We start from the raw sequence: 20,665 nt of genomic DNA, 5'->3' as shown, positions 1-20,665 counted from the left end.
GACTCCATCTCCACAAGCGTCGCCAACATTCCGCAGGCTTCGCAAAGGCTCAAGGCCCCAAGTCCCTCCAACTGTGCACGTCTCTGAGTCTAAAGCCAAAACGGCTGAAGATATTCCGGCTGCATCAGCCGATGAAGAAGAACAACCAAGAGTTGAAGTAGAAAGAGTTGCTACACCCCCGTCCCACCAAGATGTTGTTCTCGAGGAGAACGTGTCCAACCCTCCAGCTCCTGAAGTGGAGGTTAACAATCCTGAGGCGGCCACCAACATCAACACTGAAGCCAATGACGTTGTCATGGCTGAAGCTAATGTGGCGCCTGAAGCTCATGCGGTGCCAGAAGTGCATGCACCTGAAGCCACTGCAGTGCCCGAAGCCAATACTGAAGCACCTGAAGCCAATGTGGCCCCTGAAGCCCATGTCAACGCCAATGCCAATGCTCCTGTACCCCCTCCAAGACCTCATACAATTGAGCTGGCATTTGATCGTGGTCAGCCTGTTATGGTCCGGTGGCCCATTCTGGTTCCTCCACCTGCTGCGGGCCCACAATTTGGCTATCATGTCGAGCACAGACCTCATGTCCAGAAGCCCAAGCCAAGACTTCCAAGATTCCTAGGCACTGCAACCTCTCCTGGGGTCTTCAATGTGAATGGCTTCGTGGCACATAACACCTTCTTCAACAGCACCAAGAACCCTTACACCAAACCCCGTATTTCCTCGGATCGGTTCTGGAGCTATCAGCAGCGCAACTACTATTCCTGCGTCTTATACAATCAAGGGCGCATATTTCTCCATATGCGTCTTGATACTGAAGCTATAGCTGGCCTGCCCTGTCTAGAAGAATCATTGGATTGCTTCAGAGATGCTGGACTCCTGCAGTTTGTCACAGACAAGGAACACTGGAATGAAGAGCTTCTGTTACAGTTCTATGCAACTCTCCACATTCGCAGCTACAACAGGGATCCAAAGACTTGGGTCCTTGAGTGTTTGACAGGCAATGTCCATCATGAAGCCAAAGCTCTTGATATCATTGAGCTCACAGGCCTGCCCACTCCTGGTGAATACTATGAACCAGGTTGTCAACAACACCAGAATGCTTTGGAGAGCATTTTTCAGAAGCCAGAACCCAACATGAGCCAAATGTTGAGCATGATGAAACCTTTGCCTCACGACGCTGACTACCCATCTGAATTCTTTGTTGAAGACCTAGAGTATTTGCCTCGCACCATTTATCATATCATCAGAAAAACTCTATGGCATGTCAAAGGACATTCATCTGCAGCGAAGCTTGAAGGAGCAATGAAGACTTTGGTTTTCTATATCTTCAATGGCATCAGCTTCAATGCCCAAGACTTCTTCCTCAGGCAGTTGGCTGCATCTGGCTCCGACATGTTTGGTCTCAAGTTCTATGCTCCATGGGTAATGCGCCTTATCAAGCTTCACTCTGCCATCAACTATCAGCCGTCTGCGCGCAATCATCTTGTATTCTTGCCAGAGGTTGATCTGTCTGTTGAAGCTATTTACCCAGAGCCTGCTAAGGATCCCATTTATCTTCACAATGCTGATCACCAAAGCTTCACCCAGCCCATTGAAGGAGTTCAGGCAGTCTCGCGTGTTTATCCCTTGGATGGCAATACACATGCCCCTCGCGCTCAAACTGACGCCAATGGAAGCACCATTGCCCAAAGGCCTCAGAAGCGATCTCGTGTTCTCAATGATCGAGAGCTTCTCGTCGCGCTTCATCAGAAATAGGACAAGCATCACAACTGTCTTAAGCGTCAGAAGCAAAGCCTCTTGGTGGATGTCAATCGCATTCGCAATCTTGCCACCAAGAATGCCTTTGTTACTCATGAAACCTGTCGGAGGTCTTGGAAGAGTTTGACATTGCTTAGTGCTGAAGCTGATTGATAACCCACAAGTATAGGGGATCGCAACAGCTTTCGAGGGTATAGTATTCAAACCAAATTTATTGATTCGACACAAGGGGAGCCAAAGAATATTCTCAAGTATTAGAAGCTGAGTTGTCAATTCAACCACACCTGGAAACTAAGTATTTGCAGCAAACTGTTTAGTAGCACAGTAATATGATAGTGGTGGTAGCAGCAACAAAAGTAAAGACAGCAAAAGTAATGTTTTTGGTATTTTGTAGTGATTGTAACAGGAGAAGCGGGAAAGTAAGTAAGCGTAAACCAGTATATGGAAAACTCGTAGGCACCGGATCAGTGATGGATAATTATGCCGGATGCGGTTCATTATGTAACAGTCATAACATAGGGTGATGCGGAACTAGCTCCAATTCATCAATATAATGTAGGCATGTATTCCGTATATAGTCATACGTGCTTATGGAAAAGAACTTGCATGACATCTTTTTCCCACCCTCCCGTGGCAGCGGGGTCCTATTGGAAACTAAGGGATATTAAGGCCTCCTTTTAATAGAGAACCGGAACAAAGCATTAGCACATAGTGAATACATGAAGTCCTCAAACTATGGTCATCACCGGGAGTGGTCCCGATTATTGTCACTTCGGGTTTGCCGGATCATAACACATAGTAGGTGACTATAGACTTACAAGATAGGATCAAGAACTCACATATATTCATGAAAACATAATAGGTTCAAATCTGAAATCATGGCACTTGGGCCCTAGTGACAAGCATTAAGCATAGCAAAGCCATAGCAACATCAATCTCAGAACATAATGGATACTAGGGATCAAACCCTCACAAAACTAACTCGATTACATGATAAATCTCATCCAACCCATCGCCGTCCAGCAAGCCTACGGTGCAATTACTCGCGCACGGCGGTGAGCATCATGAAATTGGTGATGGAGGATGGTTGATGATGACGACGGCGATGAATCCCCCTCTCTGGAGCCCCGAACGGACTCCAGATCAGCCCTCTCGAGAGGTTTTAGGGCTTGGCGGCGGCTCCGTATCGTAAAACGTGATGATTTCTTCTCCCTAATTTTTTTCTCATCGAAACTCAATATATGGAGGTGGAGTTGGAGTCGGAGACGCAATAGGGGGCCCACGAGGTAGGGGGCGCGCCCTAGGGGGGGCACCCTCGTGAGAAGGGTGTGGGCCCCCTGGTCTTCATCTTTGGCGAGAATTTTTTATTATTTTTTCTAAGATGTTCCGTGGAGTTTTAGGTCATTCCGAGAATATTTGTTTTCTGCACATAAAACAACACCATGAAAATTCTGCTGAAAACAGCGTCAGTCCGGGTTAGTTCCATTCAAATCATACTAGTTAGAGTCCAAAACAAGGGCAAAAGTGTTTGGAAAAGTAGATACGACGGAGACGTATCAACTCCCCCAAGCTTAAACCCTTGCTTGTCCTCAAGCAATTCAGTTGACAAACTGAAAGAAAGAAAGAAAAACTTTTACAAACTCTGTTTGTTCTTGTTGTTGTAACTATGTCAAGCCAGCATTCAAGTTTTCAGCATAGATCATAACTAACCACATTTGCAATAATTCTCAGGTCTCACAATTACTCATATCAATAGCATAATCAACTTGCAAGTCATAATAATAAATCTCGGATGACAACACTTCCTCAAAACAATCATAATATGATATAACAAGATGGTATCTCGCTAGCCCTTTCTGAGACCGCAAAACATAAATGCAGAGCACCTTTAAAGATCAAGGACTGACTAGACATTGTAATTCATGGTAAAAGAGATCCAATCATAGTCATACCCAATATAAATTAACAGTGATGAATGCAAATGACGGCTGTGCTCTCTAGCTAGTGCTTTTTAATAAGAGGGTGATGACTCAACATAAAAGTAAAGGGATAGGCCCTTCGGAGAGGGAAGCAGGGATTTGTAGAGGTGCCAGAGCTCGGTATTGAAATAGGGATAAATTGTATTTTGAGCGGTATACTTTCATTGTCAACGTAACAACTAAGAGATGGCGATATCTTCCATGCTAAACACATTATAGGCAGTTCCCAAACAGAATGGTAAAGTTTATACTCCCCCTCCACCAACAAGCATCAATCCATGGCTTGCTCGAAACAACGAGTGCCTCCAACATATATCAGGTCCCAGGGGGAGTTTTGTTTGCAATTAATTTTGATTTAGTTTGCATAAAGCAGGAGACTGGGCATCCCGGTGACCCGCCATTTTCTCGTGAGTGAGGAGCGGAGTCCACTCCTCTTGAGAATAACCCGCCTAACACGGAAGATAAGGACAAGGACATCCTTTGTTGATACATGAGCTATTCGAGCATACAAAACAAAATGATTATTTGAAGGTTTAGAGTTTGGCACATACAAATTTATGTGGAACGGCAGGTAGATACCGCATATAGGAAGGTATAGTGGACTCATCTCGAATAACTTTGGGGTTTAAGGGATTGGATGCACAAGCAGTATTCGCGCTTAGTACAGGTGAAGGCTAGCAAAAGACTGGGAAGCGACCAACTAGAGAGCGACAACAGCCATGTACATGCATTAAAATTAATAAACATTGGATGCAAGCATGACTAGGATACAATCCACCATGAACATAAATATCGTGAAGGCTATGTTGATTTTGTTTCAACTACATGCGCGAACATGTGCCAAGTCAAGTCACTTAAATCATTCAAAAGAGGATACCACCCTATCATACCACATCATAATCATCTCAATAGCATGTCGGCATACAAGGTAAATCATTATAACTCATAGCTGATCAAGCATGGCACAAGCAACTCTGATCTCTAATTGTTATTGCAAACATGTTTATTCACAATAAACTGAATCAAGAACGCATGACTCATCATATTTACAAAAACAAAAGAGGTCGAGTTCATACCAGCTTTTCTCATCTCAGTCAGTCCATCATATATCATCATAATTGCCTTTCACTTGCACGACCGAACGGTGTGAATAATAATAAGAGTGCACGTGCATTGGACTAAGCTGGAATCTGCGAGCATTCAATAAACAGGAGAAGACAAGGCAATGTGGTCTCTTGGTTAAATCAACAATAATGCATACAAGAGCCACTTCAACAATTTAATTATGGTCATCTCCTACTGACCCCCAAAGAAAAGAAAAGAAATAAAACTATTTACACGGGAAAGCTCCCAACAAGCAAAAGAAGAACAGGAAATATTTTTGGGTTTTCTTTTTAATTATTACTACTACAGCAGAAAAATATACTACTACTAATTTCTTTGGTTTTTCTTAAGGTTTAACAAACACACAAGAAGGAAGCAGGAAAAAGAAAATAAACTAGCATGGATATTACAGTGAAAAAGTATGAGCACCGACATCTAGTAATGAGTGTGTGAACATAAATGTAATGTCGGTGAGAAATACGTACTCCCCCAAGCTTAGGCTTTTGGCCTAAGTTGGTCTATGGCCACGGCTGGCCTGGCGGATATCCATAATAATAGTTGTTGGGGTCGTACTGCGACGAAGAGGAAGGATAGTTGGGGTCATACTGATGTGCAGCGGTTATCGCCTGCTGAGCTGCAGTGTGGAGTCGGGCTGCCTCCGCTCTCCTCTCGTACTCTTCTGCCTCCTCTCTGGTAATAACATATCTTCCCTTTGTCTGCGAATCAAAGAAGGTAGGACCAGGGAGAGTAATACAGAAAACACGTCGTTTATCAAAAATTAAGCGATATAAGAGAGGTGATTCAGGCCTCTCGACAAACTGATGTGAAGCCATAGAGTTATAATCTAAATATGCAGGAGGCAACTCCATATCACCCTCACGAATGTCTATTTCAAGAAAATGAGCTAAGCGGGTTGCATAAATTCCTCCAAAGAAATCTCCATTATGTCTATTATGATGCAACCTACGAGCTACAATGGCTCCCATATGATAAGATTGGTCTCCTAACAGAACACTCCTAAGAATGCTAAGATCAGGGACACACATGTGACATGCTTCATCCTTAGCATTTATGCATCTACCGATGAAAAGAGCAAAATAATGTATAGCAGGAAAGTGAATGCTCCCTATGGTAGCTTGCGTTATATCTCTGGATTCCTCCACAGTTATACTAGCAAGAAAGTATCTAAATTCAGATTTAGGGGGATCCCTAATACTGCCCCATGATGGAAGTTCGCAAGCAGAAGTGAAATCCTCTAGGTCCATGGTATAAGATTTGTCATAAAGATCAAACATGACTGAAGGAGAATTATGCGAAGATGAATACTCAAACCTCCTCACAAATGAACTTATGAGATCATGATACTGGGGACATTTGTTAGCCTCAAAATCCTCAAGACCGGCATTGCGCAAATATGATTTGAATTCTTCTTTAATTCCCGCATGGTCCATAAAATTTTCCGACGGCCATTTGCAAGGCCGTACTGGAGCGTCTCTCGGTGGATCCTCATCAACATCGTGCATAGCAATCCTGGGTCCTTGCTTCTTAGAGGAACCACCTTGGAACATCTTCCTAAACATATTGTTTTTCTCTGAAAAATTCTGAAATTTTTAGTAACTTCAAAATAAAAGTAAATCAAACTCAATAATATTGATAGCAACTACTCCTACAAGTGCCTAGAGCCTATATCAAGCATTAGAACTACTTGGAACCATATAAATTTGACATGCAAGCTCAAGAACATGGTCACCTATGCAGCACAAATTTGCAAAGAATAAAGCACTAGAACAAAAAGTAATTGGACCAATGGAGGAGTCACATACCAAGGAACAATCTCCCCAAGCAGTTTTGAGAGAGGTGCTTTGAGCAAGGAGATCAAAAATCACAGGAAAAGTGGCTGGAACTCGTGCTTGAGTTGGTTTTTCGGGTTTGTGTGAGATAGAGGAAGAAGATGGGTGTTGGGATAAGTGGAGGAGGGCCACCGTGGGCCCACGAGGCTGGGGCGCGCCCACCACCCTCGTGGCCAGGTGGCAGCTCCTCCCACGGTAATTTTTGCACAGTAAATCCTCAAATATTCCCGAAAAAATCATATTAAATTGGCATGGCATTCTGAGGACTTTTATTTTCGGGATATTTTTATATTGCACAGTAAAGTCAGGAAACATACAGAAAATACTATTTTTACTTTATTTAATATAAATAACAGATAGTAAAAGTGGGGTACAGAAGTTTGTGCTTCTAGTTTCATCCATCTCATGCTCATCAAAAAGAATCCACTAACAAGGTTGATCAAGTCTTGTTAACAAACTCATTCCGACAATCATGAAACCGGAGAAAATTTGAATAACACTAAGTTACCTCAACGGGGATATGCACATCCCCAATAATAAGAATATCATATTTCTTCTTGACAGTAGGAAGAGGAAATTCAAAACCTCCAAATATAATCGATGGAATTTTTCCAATAGAGTTGATACTATGAACTTGAGGTTGTTTCCTCGGAAAGTGTACCGTATGCTCATTACCATTAACATGAAAAGTGACATTGCCTTTGTTGCAATCAATAACAGCCCCTGCAGTATTAAGAAAAGGTCTTCCAAGAATAATAGACATACTATCATCCTCGGGAATATCAAGTACAACAAAGTCTGTTAAAATAGTAACGTTTGCAACCACAACAGGCCCATCCTCACAGATACCGACAGGTATAGCAGTTGATTTATCAGCCATTTGCAAAGATATTTCAGTAGGTGTCAGCTTATTCAAGTCAAGTCTAAGATATAAAGAGAGAGGCATAACACTAACACCGGCTCCAAGATCACATAAAGCAGTTTTAATATAATTTCTTTTAATGGAGCAAGGTATAGTAGGTACTCCGGGGTCTCCAAGTTTCTTTGGTATTCCACTCTTAGAAGTATAATTAGCAAGCATGGGGGAAATCTCAGCTTCAGGTATCTTTCTTTTATTAGTAATGATACCCTTCATATATTTAGCATAAGGATTTGTTTTGAGCACGTCAGTTAATCTCATACGCAAAACGATAGGCCTAATCATTTCAGCAAAGCGCTCAAAATCCTCGTCATCCTTTTTCTTGGATGGTTTCAGAGGAAAAGGCATGGGTTACTGAACCCAAGGTTCCCTTTCTTTACCATGTTTCCTAGCAACAAAGTCTCTTTTATCATAACGTTGATTCTTTGATTGTGGGTTATCAATATCAACAACAGGTTCAATTTCTACATCATTGTCATTACTAGGTTGAGCATCATCATGAACATCAGCATTAATATTTTCATTAGGTTCATGTTCATTACCAGATTGTGTTTCAGCATCAGACATAGATATATCATTTGGATTATCAGGTGGTTCAGCAATAGGTTCACTAGAAGTTTGCACAGTTCTATCATTTTTCTTCTTCTTCTTTTTAGAAGAACTAGGAACATCAATATTATTTCTTTTGGAATCTTGCTCAATTCTCTTAGGGTGGCCTTCAGGACACAAAGGTTCCTGAGTCATTCTACCAGTTCTAGTAGCCACTCTAACAGCATAATCATTTTTCTTACTATTCATTTTATTAAGCACTTCTTTTTGAGCCTTAAGTACTTGTTCTACTTGAGTGGTAACCATAGAAGCATGTTTGCTAACAAGTTTAAGTTCACCTTTAATATTAGCCATATAATCACCCAAGTGTCTAATCATATAAGAATTTTCTTTTAATTGTCTACCAAAATAAGCATTGAAGTCGTCTTGCTTATACATAAAGTTATCAAACTCATCCAAGCACTGACTAGCAATTTTAGTAGGAGGGACTTCAGCTTTATCATATCTATAGAGAGAATTTACCTTTACTACCTGTGTTGGGATATCGGGATCAGGAGGTTCTTCAGTAAATAAATAATTAAGATCATATGTTTCTTCAACAGACGGTATATTAAGACCATGTATTTCTTCAATAGGAGGTAAATTCTTAATGTCTTCAGCTTTAATACCTTTCTCTTTCATAGATTTCTTTGCCTCTTGCATATCTTCGGGACTGAGAAATAAAACACCTCTCTTCTTCGGAGTTGGTTTAGGAATAGGCTCAGTAATTGGAGCAGGAGCTAGCTCAGGAGGTGCCCAATTACTTTCAATTGTCAACATATTATTCAATAGAATTTCAGCTTCATCCGGTGTTCTTTCCCTGAAAAGAGAACCAGCACAACTATCCAGGTAATCTCTGGAAGCATCGGTTAGTCCATTATAAAAGATATCAAGTATTTCAGGTTTCTTAAGAGGATGATCAGGCAAAGCATTAAGTAACTTGAGAAGCCTCCCCCAAGCTTGTGGGAGACTCTCTTCTTTAATTTGCACAAAGTTGTATATTTCACTCAAAGCAGCTTGTTTCTTATGAGCAGGAAATATTTAGCAGAGAAGTAATAAATCATATCCTAGGGACTACGCACACAACCAGGATCAAGAGAATTAAACCATATCTTAGCATCACCCTTTAATGAGAACGGAAATATTTTGAGTAAATAAAAGTAACGCTATCTCTCATCATTAGTGAACAGGGCAGCTATATCATTTAACTTAGTAAGATGTGCCACAACAGTTTCAGATTCATAGGCATAAAACGGATCAAATTCAACCAAACTAATTATATCAGGATCAACAGAGAATTCATAATCCTTATCAGGAACACAAATAGGTGAAGTAGCAAAAGCAGGGTCGGGTTTCATTTTATCTCTAAGTGATTCTTTGTTCCATTTAATTAATAACCTCTTAAGCTCATATTTATCTTTGCAAGCTAAAATAGCGGCAGAAGATTCCATATCAAAAAGATAACCCTCAGGAATAACAGGCATATTTCCATCATCACTATCATCATCGTATTCAGATTCAATAATTTCTTTTTCTCTAGCCCTAGCAATTTGTTCATCAAGAAATTCACTAAGGGGCATAGTAGTATCAGGCATAGAAGCAGCTTCATCATAAGTATCATGCATAGCAGAAGTGGCATCACCAATAACATGCGGCATATCAGAACGAATAACAGAAGCAGATGCAGGTGTCGCAAACTTACTCATAACAGAAGGTGAATCAAGTGCAGAGCTAGATGGCAGTTCCTTACCCCCCCTCGTAGTTGAGGGATAGATCTTGGTTTTTGGATCTCTCAAGTTCTTCATAGTGATAAGAAGATATAAATCCCAAGTGACTCAAAGAATAGAGCTATGCTCCCCGGCAACGGCGCCAGAAAAAGGTCTTGATAACCCACAAGTATAGGGGATCGCAACAGCTTTCGAGGGTAGAGTATTCAACCCAAATTTATTGATTCGACACAAGGGGAGCCAAAGAGTATTCTCAAGTATTAGCAGCTGAGTTGTCAATTCAACCACACCTGGAAACTTAGTATCTGCAGCAAAGTGTTTGGTAGCACAGTAATATGATAGTGGTGGTAGCAGCAACAAAAGTAAAGACAGCAAAAGTAATGTTTTTGGTATTTTGTAGTGATTGTAACAGTAGAAGCGGGAAAGTAAATAAGCGTAAACCAGTATATGGAGAACTCGTAGGCACCGGATCTGTGATGGATAATTATGCCGGATGCGGTTCATCATGTAACAGTCATAACATAGGGTGACACAAAACTAGCTCCAATTCATCAATATAATGTAGGCATGTATTCCGTATATAGTCATATGTGCTTATGGAAAAGAACTTGCATGACATCTTTTGTCCTACCCTCCCGTGGCAGCGGTGTCCTATTGGAAACTAAGGGATATTAAGGCCTCCTTTTAATAGAGAACTGGAACAAAGCATTAGCACATAGTGAATACATGAACTCCTCAAACTATGGTCATCACCGGGAGTGGTCCCGATTATTGTCACTTCGGGGTTGCCGGATCATAACACATAGTAGGTGACTATAGACTTGCAAGATAGGATCAAGAACTCACATATATTCATGAAAACATAATAGGTTTAGATCTGAAATCATGGCACTCGGGCCCTAGTGACAAGCATTAAGCATAGCAAAGTCATAGCAACATCAATCTCAGAACATAATGGATACTAGGGATCACACCCTAACCAACTAACTCAATTACATGATAAATCTCATCCAACCCATCACCGTCCAGCAAGCCTATGATGCAATTACTCCCGCACGGCGGTGAGCATCATGAAATTGGTGATGGAGGATGGTTGATGATGACGACGACGACGAATCCCCCTCTCCGGAGCCCCGAGCAGACTCCAGATCAGCCCTCCCGAGAGGTTTTAGGGCCTGGCGGCGGCTCCGTATCGTAAAACGCGATGATTTCTTCTCCCTGATTTTTTTCTCATCGAAACTCAATATATGTAGGTGGAGTTGGAGTCGGAGACGCAACAGGGGGCCCACGAGGTAGGGGGCGCGCCCTAGGGGGTGGCGCCCCCCACCCTCGTGAGAAGGGTGTGGACCCCCTGGTCTTCATCTTTGGCGATGATTTTTTATTATTTTTTTCTAAGATGTTCCGTGGAGTTTCAGGTTATTACGAGAATATTTGTTTTCTGCACATAAAACAACACCATGGCAATTCTTCTGAAAACAACGTTAGTCCGGGTTAGTTCCATTCAAATCATACAAGTTAGAGTCCAAAACAAGGGCAAAAGTGTTTGGAAAAGTAGATACGACGGAGACGTATCACTGATCTGCAGGACGATGGCTTCACCGAAAGATTCAAGTTTGACTCAACTCCTCCAAGGAATGCTCACTTGCGTCGGACTCCCTCACTTGAAGACTCTGACTATTCATCCTCAGCTGCGACAGTGAATGCCAGAGTCGTCGATGACCAAGGTGATGCAACTTCACCTCCTCCAACTTCTGCGCGTGTCGACACTGCACCAAGTTCTTCTGCACCACTAGACCTCAACGATGACCCTGCTGCCTCGCCTGCACCTTATGGGAACGAGTAGGCGCTCTATGATTTTAAACCTATTTGGTCCTTACTGACAAAAGGGGGAGAAGCATATGAGTTGATAGTCTTCAAGCGGGTCCATATGGGTGGTTGCTTTACTTTTTGCCACTTTTGCCAAGTGCTTACAACTCTCGCTTTTCGATACATTTGGTTCTTTGAGTTGTAACACTTAAACTCGATGGTCGTCTGCTACTTATTTGCTATTCTATGATGCGATGATAAATTCCGCATGTGTGATGATAACTTCCACACTTAGGTCATTTTGCAGACGTCCATTTTTCCTTATGCATGTCATTATCTTCGTTATATCAAATCATGCATGATGAATTGTCATCATAAGTTGAAGATGATCTCCACAAGTACAACCTGCCATGTGCATTTGCATTCCAAAAGCAAATTACTTATATGCACATCTTTAGGAGGAGCCTTTTCCACTTATGAAGACAATTCCCTATCCTTTACAATTTCACATATTTTCCCCCGTTGAAAACTTCAACCAGTTTGTCATCAATCACCAAAAAGGGGGAGATTGTAAGTGCATCTAGTGCGACCCCTAGTTGGTTTTGGAGTATTGACAACAAACCTAGTTGAGGGACTAATGTGTTTGTGAGAATTGCAGGATAACACAGGTAGAAGTCCCCATTGATTCAGCTTTCCTACCAGAGATGACCCCTAAAAATGTATGAAGACATTGAAGTCAAAGGTGGTATGTGAAGAGATTCACATTGAAGAACATGACAAGAGAATACATCGCGTGAAGACTATGGAGCGCGAAGACTTAGTTGTTTCGTCAATCTTTTTCTTCTTTGTTGAGTCATATGAACCACCGTACTGTTAAGTGGGGTCCAAGTGAACCAGTCAGAATGACTGAAGTGATGCTTAACCAAAATCCTATGTCTTCGAGCGAAGACAATGCGAGCAAATCTTATCTAGAGCTGGATAAGTCAGCTTTGCTTGTAGCCCAAGTAAAGTTGCCGTGTGTGTTTGAAATCTGACCATTGGAACATGTGTCAGTTCTTTAGTGACCCAGGGTCATTTCGGACAAATCAGGTCGGGTTGCCTAGTGGCTATAAATAGCCCACCCCCTACAACCATAAACGCTTGGCTGCTCAGAGTTAGTGTACGTCTTTTGTCATTTGAGAGCAACCCACCTCGAAGCCTTTGAGAGAGAATTCCTTGCGAGGACAAAGCCCTAAACACCCAGAGCCAAAGAGTGTTAGGCATCACTGAAGTCTTCCTGTCTGTGTGATCTGAAGACTTATTACATTTGAGGACCGTGAATCCTCCAGCCGGTTAGGCATCGCATTCTGAGCATCCAAGAGTCATTGTGGATCGCCGGTGAACGAAGTCTGTGAAGGTTTGGAAGTCTACCTTGAAGACTTACCAGAGTGATTGGGCGAGGACTGGGTGTCCTTAGCTCAAGGGGAATAAGGTGAAGACGCGGTCTTCTAAGTTGAATCTCAGCCTCCCTAACCAGACATACAGTTGTCACAGCAACTGGAACTGGTCCAACAAATCATTGTCTTCAACGAGTCAGTGGTTCCATTCTTCCCATCTCTTTATTTGCAGATTGGTCCTTGTGAAGTCATTGCCTGTTTGCATTATCTATTTGTCTTCACTATGTGACTGCTTGTTCTGTTTGGCTTCGTACTATCTTCCATCCTGATCTATACTGCCTAGCTGCTATTAGTCTTTGTGCTTTCATCTCATTGAATACTTGACTATGGCTTGCTTAGTGTAGTCTACCTTCCGCTGCATGGTAATAGATTTGTTTCTATCGTTTGTCTTCGAAACTTACATGTTTTGAAGACTTTCATAAAAATCACCTATTCACCCCCCCTCCTCTAGTTGATAACTAGCACTTTCAAGGTTCCGCTATTGGTTATTCACCGAAGACGTGTCTCGGTCATGTCTACATAGTTCTCGAACCCGTAGGGTCCGCACGCATAAAGTTCTGTGACGATCGATATTATGTGTTTTGTGTTTTGATGTACCAAAGGTAGTTCGGAGTCTCGGATATGATCACGTACACGACAAGGAGTCTCAAAATGGTCGAGACGTAAAGATCGATATATTGGATGACTATGTTCGGACACCGAAACTGTTTCGGGAGGTTTCGGACATATACCGGAGTATCGTGGGGTTACCGGAACCCCCCGGGGAGTATATTGGGCCTATTGGGCGTTAGTGGAGAAGAGGAGGGGCGGCCAGGCAGGCCGCGCGCCCCCTCCCCCTCTAGTTCAAATTGGACAAGGAGGGGGGCGGCGCCCCCCTTTCCTTCCTCCTCTCTCCTTCCCTTCCCCCTTCTCCTACTCCTACTAGGAAAGAAGGAGTCCTAGTAGGACTCCCTCCTTGGCGCGCCCTCCTCCTTGGCCGGCTGCCTCCCCCTAGCTCCTTTATATACAGGGGCAGGGGGCACCTCTTAGACACAACAATTGATCATTGATCTTTTAGCCGTGTGCGGTGCCCCCCTCCACCATAATCCACCTCGGTCATATCGTAGCGGTGCTTAGGCGAAGCCCTGCGTCGGTAGCTTCATCAACACCGTCACCACGCCGTCGTGTTGACGATGCTCTTCCCGGAAGCTCTACTGAATCGTGAGTTCGCGGGGCGTCGCCGAGCTGAACGTGTGCTGAATGCGGAGGTGCCGTACGTTCGGTACTGAAGATCGGTCGATCGTGAAGACGTACGACTACATTAAACGCGTTGTCATAACGCTTCCGCTTACTGTCTACGAGGGTACGTAGACGACACTCTCCCCTCTCGTTGCTATGCATCACCATAATCTTGCTTGTGCGTAGGAAAAATTTGAAATTACTACGTTCCCCAACAGTGGTATCAGAGCCAGGTTTATGCGTAGATGTTATATGCACGAGTAGAACACGTACAAGTGAGTTGTGGGTGATACAAGTCATACTGCTTTCCAGCATGTCATACTTTGGTTCGGCGGTATTGTTGGATGAAGCGGCCCGGACCGACATTACGCGTACGCTTACGCGAGACTGGTTCTACCGACGTGCTTTGCACACAGCTGGCTGGAGGGTGTCAGTTTATACAACTTTAGTTGAACCGAGTGTGACAACGCCCGGTCCTTGTTGAAGGTTAAAACAACACTAACTTGACGAACTATCGTTGTGGTTTTGATGCGTAGGTAAGAATGATTCTTTCTCAGCCCGTAGCAGCCACGTAAAACTTGCAACAACAAAGTAGATGACGTCTAACTTGTTTTTGTAGGGCATGTTGTGATGTGATATGGTCAAGGCATGATGCTATATTTTATTGTATGAGATGATCATGTTTTGTAACAGAGTTATCGGCAACTGGCAGGAGCCATATGGTTGTGTTGGAAATATGCCCTAGAGGCAACAATAAAAGCATTATTATTATATTTCCTTGTTCATGATAATTGTCTTTATTCATGCTATAATTGTGTTATCCGGAAATCGTAATACATGTGTGAATAATAGACACCAACATGTCCCTAGTAAGCCTCTAGTTGACTAGCTCGTTGATCAACAGATAGTCATGGTTTCCTGACTATGGACATTGGATGTCATTGATAACGAGATCACATCATTAGGAGAATGATGTGATGAACAAGACCCAATCCTAAACATAGCATAAGATCGTATAGTTTCGTTTGCTAGAGTTTTCCAATGTCAAGTATCTTTTCCTTAGACCATGAGATCGTGTAACTCCCGGATACCGTAGGAGTGCTTTGGGTGTGCCAAATGTCACAACGTAACTGGGTGACTATAAAGGTATACTACGGGTATCTCCGAAAGTGCCTGTTGGGTTGACACGGATCAAGACTGGGATTTGTCACTCCGTATGACGGAGAGGTATCACTGGGCCCACTCGGTAATGCATCATCATAATGAGCTCAAAGTGACCAAGTGTCTGGTCACGGGATCATGCATTACGGTAAGAGTAAAGTGACTTGCCGGTAACGAGATTGAACGAGGTATTGGGATACCGACGATCGAATCTCGGGCAAGTAACATACCGATTGACAAAGGGAATTGTATACGGGGTTGCTTGAATCCTCGACATCGTGGTTCATCCGATGAGATCATCGAGGAGCATGTGGGAGCCAACATGGGTATCCAGACCCCACTGTTGGTTATTGACCGGAGAGCGATCTCGGTCATGTCTACATGTCTCCCGAACCCGTAGGGTCTACACACTTAAGGTTCGGTGACGCTAGGGTTGTAGGGATATGTATATGCAGTAACCCGAATGTTGTTCGGAGTCCCGGATGAGATCCCGACGTCACGAGGTGTTCCGGAATGGTCCGGAGGTAAAGAATTATATATAGGAAGTGCTATTTCGGGCATCGGGACAAGTTTCGGGGTCACATGTATTGTACCGGGACCACCGGAAGCGTCCCGGGGGTCCACCGGGTGGGGCCACCTACCCCGGGGGGCCACATGGGCTGTAGGGGGTGCGCCTTGGCCTACACGGGCCAAGGGCACCAGCCCCAAGAGGCCCATGCGCCTAGGGTTCAAGAAGGGAAGAGTCCCAAAGGGGGAAGGCACCCCTAGGTGCCTTGGGGGGGGGGAGGGATTCCTCCCTTGGCCGCCGCCCCCCTAGGAGATTGGATCTCCTAGGGCCGTCGCCCCCCCCTTGGACTCCCTATATATAGTGAGGGAAGGAGGGCCTTTCATGACACATCTTTGGTGCCTCCCTCTCCCTCTCCAACACATCCTCCTCCTCCATAGTGCTTGGCGAAGCCCTGCTGGAGTACTGCAGCTCCATCACCACCACGCCGTCGTGCTGCTGCTGGAGCCATCTTCCTCAACCTCTCCTTCCCCCTTGCTGGATCAAGAAGAAGGAGACGTTACGCTGACTGTACATGTGTTGGACGCGGAGGTGCCGTCCGTTCGGTGCTAGGATCTCCGGTGATTTGGATCACGTCGAGTACGCCTTCCTCATCCCCGTTCTTTGAACGCTTCCGCGCGTGATCTACAAAGGTATGTAGATGCAATCCAATCACTCATTGCTAGATGAACTCCTAGATGGATCTTGGTGAAACCGTAGAAAAAAATTTGTTTTCTGCAACGTTCCCCAACAGTGGCATCATGAGCTAGGTCTATGCGTAGTTCTCTTGCACGAGTAGAACACAATTTGTTGTGGGCGTTGATGTTGTCAACTTTCTTGCCGCTGCTAGTCTTATCTTCCTTCAACGGTATTGTGGGATGAAGCGGCCCGGACCAACCTTACACGTACGCTTACGTGAGACCGGTTCCACCGACTAACATGCACAAGTTGCATAAGGTGGCTAGCGGCTGTCTGTCTCTCCCACTTTAGTTGGAGCGGATTCGATGAAAAGGGTCCTTATGAAGGTTAAATAGAAGTTGACAAATCACGTTGTGGCTTTCACGTAGGTAAGAAAACGTTCTTGCTAGAACCCTACTTCAGCCACGTAAAACATGCAACAACAATTAGAGGACGTCTAACTTGTTTTTGCAGCAAGTGCTTTGTGATATGATATGGCCAAAGTTGTGATGAATGATGAATGATATATATGTGATGCATGAGATGTTCATGCTATTGTAATAGGAATCACGACTTGCATGTCGATGAGTATGACAACCGGCAGGAGCCATAGGAGTTGTCTTTATTTTTTGGTATAACCTGCGTGTCATTGAGAAACGCTATGTAAATTACTTTACTTTATTGCTAAACGCGTTAGCCGTAGTAGTAGAAGTAATAGTTGGCGAGCAACTTCATGGAGACACGATGATGGAGATCATGATGATGGAGATCATGGTGTCATGCCGGTGACAAGATGATCATGGAGCCCTAAGATGGAGATCAAAGGAGCTATGTGATATTGGCCATATCATGTCACTGTTATTGTTTGATTGCATGTGATGTTTATCATGTTTCTGCATCTTGTTTACTTAGAACGACGGTAGTAAATAAGATGATCCCTCCTAATAATTTCAAGAAAGTGTTCCCCCCTAACTATGCACCGTTGCGGCAGTTCGTTGTTTCGAAGCACCACGTGATGATCGGGTGTTAGATTCTAACGTTCACATACAACGGGTGTAAGACAGATTTACACATGCAAACACTTAGGTTGACTTGACGAGCCTAGCATGTACAGACATGGCCTCGGAACAAAGAAGACCGAAAGGTCGAGCATGAGTCGTATAGAAGATACGATCAACATGAAGATGTTCACCGACGTTGGCTAGTCCGTCTCACGTGATGATCGGACACGGCCTAGTTAACTCGGATCATGTTATACTTAGATTACAGGAGGGATGTTTATCTAAGTGGGAGTTCATTGAATAATTTGATTAGATGAACTTAATTATCATGAACTTAGTCTAAAATTTTACAATATGTCTTGTAGATCAAATGGCCAACGTAGTCCTCAACTTCAACGCGTTCCTAGAGAAAACCAAGCTGAAAGACGATGGCAGCAACTACACGGAATGGGTCCAGAACCTGAGGATCATCCTCATAGCTGCCAAGAAAGATTATGTCCTACAAGCACCGCTAGGTGACGCACCTGTTCTCCCTGCAATGACTACTCCCTCGTTCAGTGCGGCATGCTTTACAGCTTAGAGCCGGGGCTCCAAAAGCGTTTTGAGAGACACGGAGCATATGAGATGTTCGAAGAGCTGAAAATGGTTTTCCAAGCTCATGCCCGGGTCGAGAGATATCAAGTCTCCAACAAGTTCTTCAGTTGTAAGATGGAGGAAAACAGTTCTGTCAGTGAGCACATACTCACTATGTCTGGGTTGCATAACCGCTTGACTCAGCTGGGAGTTAATCTCCCGGATGATGCGGTCATTGACAGAATCCTTCAGTCGCTTCCACCGAGCTACAAAAGCTTTGTGATGAACTTCAATATGCAGGGGATGGAAAAGACCATTCCTGAAGTATTTGCAATGCTGAAATCAGCAGAGGTAGAAGTCAAAAAGGAACATCAAGTGTTGATGGTGAATAAAACCACTAAGTTCAAGAAGGGCAAGGGTAAGAAAGCCTTCAAGAAGGACGGCAAGGGAGTTGCCGCGCCCGGCAAGCAAGCTGCCGGGAAGAAGCCAAAGAATGGACCCAAGCCCGAGACTGAGTGCTTTTATTGCAAGGAAAGTGGTCAATGGAAGCGGAACTGCCCCAAATACTTAGCGGACAAGAAGGCCGGCAAAACGAAAGGTATATGTGATATACATGTAATTGATGTGTACCTTACCAGTACTCGTAGTAGCTCCTGGGTATTTGATACCGGTGCAGTTGCTCACATTTGTAACTCAAAACAGGAGCTGCGGAATAAGCGGAGACTGGCGAAGGACGAGGTGACGATGCGCGTCGGGAATGGTTCCAAGGTCAATGTGATCGCCGTCGGCACGCTACCTCTACATTTACCTTCGGGATTAGTTTTAAACCTTAATAATTGTTATTTAGTGCCAGCTTTGAGCATGAACATTGTATCAGGATCTCGTTTAATTCGAGATGGCTACTCATTTAAATCCGAGAATAGTGGTTGTTCTATTTATATGAGAGATATGTTTTATGGTCATGCTCCAATGGTGAATGGTTTATTCTTAATGTATCTCGAGCGTAATGCTACACATGTTCATAGTGTGAGTACCAAAAGATGTAAGATTGATAATGATAGTCCCACATACTTGTGGCACTGCCGCCTTGGTCACATAGGTGTCAAACGCATGAAGAAGCTCCATGCTGATGGACTTTTAGAGTCTCTTGATTACGAATCATTTGACACGTGCGAACCATGCCTCATGGGTAAAATGACCAAGACTCCGTTCTCAGGAACAATGGAGCAAGCAACCAACTTATTGGAAATCATACATACTGATGTGTGCGGTCCAATGAGTGTTGAGGCTCGCGGTGGCTATCGTTATGTTCTCACCCTCACTGATGACTTGAGTAGATATGGGTATGTCTACTTAATGAAACACAAGTCTGAGACCTTTGAAAAGTTCAAGGAATTTCAGAGTGAGGTTGAGAATCAACGTGACAGGAAAATCAAGTTCCTGCGATCAGATCGTGGAGGAGAATACTTGAGTCATGAGTTTGGCACACACTTAAGAAAATGTGGAATAGTTTCACAGCTCACGCCGCCTGGAACACCTCAGCGTAATGGTGTATCTGAACGTCGTAATCGCACTCTATTAGATATGGTGCGATCTATGATGTCTCTTGCCGATTTACCGCTATCTTTTTGGGGGTATGCTTTAGAGACTGCCGCATTCACTTTAAATAGGGCTCCGCCGAAATCCGTTGAGACGACACCGTATGAATTATGGTTTGGGAAGAAACCTAAGCTGTCGTTTCTAAAAGTTTGGGGATGCGATGCTTATGTCAAGAAACTTCAACCTGAAAAGCTCGAACCCAAATCAGAAAAATGCGTCTTCATAGGATACCCTAAAGAAACTATTAGGTATACCTTCTACCTCAGATCCGAAGGCAAGATCTTTGTTGCCAAGAATGGGTCCTTTCTAGAGAAAGAGTTTCTCTCGAAAGAAGTGGGAGGAAAGTAGAACTTGATGAAGTATTACCTCTTGAACTGGAAAAGGGCACAACTCAAGAAAATGTTCCTGAGGTGCCTGCACCGACTAGAGAGGAAGTTAATGATGATGATCAAGATACTTCTGATCAAGCTCCTACTGAAATTCGAAGGTCCACAAGGACACGTTCCGCACCAGAGTGGTACGGCAACCCTGTCTTGGAAATCATGTTGTTAGACAACGGTGAATCTTTGAACTATGAAGAAGCGATGGCGGGCCCGGATTCCGACAAATGGCTGGAAGCCATGAAATCCGAGATAGGATCCATGTATGAAAATGAAGTATGGACTTTGACTAACTTGCCCGTAGAGCGGCGAGCCTTAGAAAATAAATGGATCTTTAAGAAGAAGACAG

The 20,665-nt window shown here is 43.7% G+C and overlaps 1 protein-coding gene across 1 annotated transcript in view; it reads left to right on the top strand.

Annotated features, from left to right (window-relative positions):
• LOC125527387 (aspartyl protease family protein At5g10770-like) overlaps window positions 1-20,665 on the top strand; it is a 78,942-nt gene that overhangs the window by 48,220 nt on the left and 10,057 nt on the right. The window lies entirely within an intron of this gene.

Source organism: Triticum urartu, chromosome 7A (genome assembly GCF_056163025.1).
Source record: "Triticum urartu cultivar PI428250 chromosome 7A, HENAU_Tu73, whole genome shotgun sequence".
Taxonomy (NCBI): domain Eukaryota; kingdom Viridiplantae; phylum Streptophyta; class Magnoliopsida; order Poales; family Poaceae; genus Triticum; species Triticum urartu.
Note: the sequence above shows the minus strand (reverse complement) of the source record. Positions and strands in the feature narration are given on the sequence as shown.